The sequence below is a fragment of the Borostomias antarcticus genome (genome assembly GCF_949987555.1).
Source record: "Borostomias antarcticus genome assembly, chromosome: 31".
NCBI classification, from domain to species: Eukaryota; Metazoa; Chordata; class Actinopteri; order Stomiiformes; family Stomiidae; genus Borostomias; species Borostomias antarcticus.
The window spans coordinates 5,326,409-5,331,408 of NC_140264.1; positions in this window are offsets into that span (position 1 = coordinate 5,326,409).

A 5,000-nucleotide genomic window follows, 5' to 3' on the forward strand; every position below is an offset into this window, starting at 1 on the left:
CTAGTCTACTAGCTCTGACTCTAGTCTACTAGCTCTGACCCTAGTCTACTAGCTCTGACTCTAGTCTATTAGCTCCCTACAAAGTATACTAGCTCTGACCCTAGTCTACTAGTTCTGACCCTAGTCTACTAGTTCTGCCCCTACTTAGTCTGCTAGCTCTGACCCTAGTCTACTAGTTCTGACCCTACCTAGTCTACTAGCTCTGACCCTAGTCTACTAGCTGTGACCCTACCTAGTCTACTAGCTCCCTACAAAGTCTACTAGCTGTGACCCTACCTAGTCTACTAGCTCCCTACCTAGTCTACTAGCTCCCTACCTAGTCTACTTACTCTGACTCTACCTAGTCTACTAGCTCCCTACCTAGTCTGCTAGCTCTGACCCTAGTCTACTAGCTCTGACCCTACCTAGCGCACTAGCTCTGAAGCATGGTAGTGCACTAGAAGGTTAGTGTGCAGGATGTGATGTGGACGCGACCTACAAGGGTTCTTTAACTGTGTATCTGCCCTCTGAACCAGATGGGTGAGGGGGTATTGGAACCCATGTTGTTGTGAAGTGTACATACTAGCTTGTCACTCAGTACCAATGTACAATTGTAAATAAGTAAAGGTTACATTTTTCTAATGGCTCTGCTTTCTGTATCGCTGGTCTCCTTGTCTCTTCCTCTCCTCGTCTGTCCTGAGCTTCCTCTCTCAAATTCAAAGCCAGAATGCTTTATTGACTATGGTTTCGCTGCGGACAGGCCAAAACCTCGCATCTCCAAAATGGCAATTTCAGAATGTTGAAAAGAACATTCCAATTTCTGTGTTTTTGAACATAAAAAATCACACATGACGAGCTGCTTAGAACACATTTAGTTTGTCAGGGCTGGGAGGTGGTCAGAGGTTGTAAAGGGTAGTGTCAACTTTCAATTGATGTAAAAAATGTTGTCTTTTATTTATTTGTATTTTTTTAATCACCAAAATGGAGATGTGTGTTTTGACCCGCCAGCAGCACTGTGTAAAGTAGAGCCCGACCGGTAGGGATTTTTGTGACCGATACCGATAACCGATTATAGAGCGGGGAAAATCACCGATAACCGATATGCAGCCGATATAGTGAATTTTTGAGCTGGAATGAAAACTGGCCTTTTTCTGTGTGGATTGTGAAACAATTTTGCACCGATATTATTATGCAAAGGTACAGCCCCAGTGACAGTAGCACAGAGACAGCTGCTTTCTTAAACCAATGATACCAGAATACATATACCAGAATTATCCAAGAAGGCTAGTTTTCATCTGCAGTCCCTGGACAGTTTAACTTGAGGTTTTGTTGAAGCAGCGTTTCAAACCAGTGCTTCGTTTGTGAGCTTAGCCACCAGCAGACCGTGCGGCCATCTTGGGCTCAGCCCAGAGGACTTTAGTGCTTCAGGGTTGAGACTTTCTCTCTGTCTTGCTTCAACTAACCTGGATCCAACATCCTGGTGCTTTTTTTTTTTTCATCTTTTTTTAATTCGAAGGGCCTAATTCTACCCTAGAATTATTTATTATCTATCCTATTATTTTAGACTCTCTCTCTCTTTCTCCCTCTCTCTATCTCCCTCTCTCTCTCTCTCTCTCTCTCTCTCTCTCCCTCTCTCTCTTTCTCCCTCTCTCTATCTCCCTCTCTCTCTATCTTGCTCCTTCCATTCCTCCTCTCAGATTGTGTTGTCTATTGAGGGAAAATGCGACAGGCTTTTTGGAGTGCTGAACAAGGACTCTCGTGGCCCTGTACTCTACGTGTGTGTGTGTGTGTGTGTGTGTGTGTGTGTGTGTTTAGGTCTGTGTTCTGGTAAAAGCTATATTTTTATATTTTCATCCCTCAGGAGACCGACACGCTAATCTGGACTGGAGCAAGACAGTTGAGGAGCAATGAGACACATACGCACACACACATACACACACAGACAGACACAGACAGACACACACACACACACACACACATACAGACAGACACACATGCAGACAGACGAACACAAACAGAAACAAACACACACATGCAGACAGACACACAGACACACGCAGATAGACACATAAATACACACACACAGATAGACACACAGACACACGCAGATAGACAAACACACACACACACACACGCAGATAAATACACACACCACCATACACCAGACACACATCAGTACACACCAGTGCATCAGATCTGCACAGTCCATAGGAGAGAGAGGAGAGGGGAGGAAAGAGGGGAGGAAAGAGGAGAGAGAGAGGAGAGAGAGAGGAGAGAGAGGAGAGAGGAAGAGAGAGAGGAGAGGGAAGGAGAGAGAGGAGAGGGAAGGAGAGAGAGGAGAGGGAAGGAGAGAGAAGGAGAGAGAGGAGAGAGGGAAAGAGAGAGAGGAGAGGGAAGGAGAGAGAAGGAGAGGGAAGGAGAGAGAGAGGAGAGGGAAGGAGAGAGAAGGAGAGGGAAGGAGAGAGGGGAGGGAAGGAGAGAGGAGGGAGAGAAAGAGGAGAGGGAAGGAAAGAGGAAAGGGAAGGAGAGCGAGGAGAGAGGAGAGGAAAGATAACTCAGTATTCACTGTAGAGAGGAATTCTAGGGGAATCATTAACTTGTCAGACGTAGTGTAGAGAGAGGCGTTGTTTGAGCGTGCGTGCGTGTGTGTGTGTGCGTGTGCGTGCGTGTGTGTGTGTGTGTGCGTGCGTGTGTGTGTGTGTGTGTGAGAGAGTCTCCCTCCCTGAGAGGCGTGGAGAGTGTAAGGTGCTCGGTGGCCTAATTCTTCCTGACATGATCCATATGCTTGCATCTAATGGACACACACACACACACACACACATACATACATGCCTACATACACACACACATACATACACACCTACACACACACAGAAACATACAGACGCCTGCACACACACCCCCCCCTACACGTGGATCTGTTATTTAATTAATAGAATTGAGCGGCTCCACATGTCAGGGTCCAACGTAATTACTGTAACACACGTTACCCTGCGGACACACACACACACACACACACACACACACACACGCGTGTGCTCCCCAGGCTACAGGCACACATGTACTCCCCAAGCCACACACACACACACACACACACACACACACACAGGGAGCTGTACAGACTCCCAGTCGTAGGAGTGTGAGATGGAGCTGATACATGAAGAGAATTAATTTACAGGATTTGAATAAGAATCCCTCCATCTGAACAAGCTGCAGGGAGAGGAGAGGAGAGGAGGAGGGAGAGGAGAAGAGGAGGGAGAGGAGAAGGGAGAGGAGAGGAGAGGAGAGGAGGGGGAGGGGGAGGAGGAGAGAATGGGAGGGGAGAGGACAGGAGGGGAGAGAAGGGGGCGAGACAGGAGGAGAAAACAGGAGAGGAGGAGGAGAGAAGAGGTGATGAGGAGAGAATGGAGGAGAGGAGAGAAAATGTAAAAAGGAGAGTGAGGAGCTTTGATCAGGATGATCTGCTTTCCTGAACACACGGCTGTTACGCACAATCAGCCTACACGGGTGTGTGTGTGTGTGTGTGTGTGTGTGTGCTTTCTGATTAGTATTTGTGTGTCTGTGTGTCTCTGAGTGTGTGTGTGTGTGTGTGTGTGTGTGTGTGTGTGTCTGTGTGTCTCTGAGTGTGTGTGTGTGTGTGTGTTTAAGGAGAGCAGCGTGTCAGCCTACACACTGAACAAACCATGAAAATTCATAAGGACCGAGCTACGCCTACTCACAAATACTAAAAATACTGGAGTGAGTCGCCGGAGAGGAGAGAGGGAGCAGAGAAGAGGAGAGAGAGAGGAGGGGAGAGAGGAGGGAGGAGAGGGGATGAGAGGAGCACCTAGAAGAGAAACAGAATTATAGAGTGGAAGAAGAGAGAGAAGGATGATCCAACATCAGGTATCTATTCTCAGCTCTCAGTGTGTGTGTGTGTGTGTGTGTGTGTGTGTGTGTTCGTGTGTGTGTGTGTGTGTGTGTGATATCAATTGTATGCATTACTTTCTGCCAGCAAGCAACAATTGAGGTGCCAAGGCCAAGCTGAACCAGTGTGATTGGATAACATCCAAATACGGAATGTTATCTTATCCATGGCTCACACACACACACACACACACACACACACACACACACACACACACACACACACACACACACACACGCCTACCCGCACTCACGTCCGAGAGTAACCTTGTTGTGCTCATGTTCCAGGACCCTAAGTGGTGGTTTCCAGGTGCAGAAAAAGACGAGGAGGGACTTGAGTAGATTGAGCTTTAATAACCTGTAAACCAGAACACACTGTCCTGGATTCATTCTGACCATTAGAGGCCGGATCAGGGAAGCATGTGATCAAACGGAGAGGAGACATTGAGACTATCGTTTGAGAGGTTTATTTCAGAACGAGTAACAGAGCAGCTGACTGGTACATCCATGATCAGAGAGCTGGGGGTCTCCTGCCATGAGCCTCTAAGGCTTTAGGAGGAGGTGTCAGGGGAACGATGAGGGGAACGATGAGGAGAACGATGAGGAGAACGATCAGGCCACGCCTGCCCTGCTGGGGAACACTGGAACGGAGGAGACAACCCATATCTCCCATGGCAACGTCTTGATCAGAGAACAAATTCTCGCTAGTTTGAATTTCTCTATTGCAACATGAGTGGCGGTTACGGATACACACAGGGCCAGACACACACACAGGGCCAGACACACACACAGGGCCAGACACACACACAGGGCCAGATACACACACAGGGCCAGACACACACAGGGCCAGACACACAGGGCCAGACACACACACACAGGGTCAGACACACACACACAGAGACACACACAGGGCCAGACACACACAGAGACACACACAGAGCCAGACACACACAGAGACACACACAGGGCCAGACACACAGGGCCAGACACACACACACAGGGTCAGACACACACACACAGACACACACACAGGGCCAGACACACACAGAGACACACAGGGCCAGACACACACAGGGCCAGACACACACACACACACAGGGTCAGACACACACAGA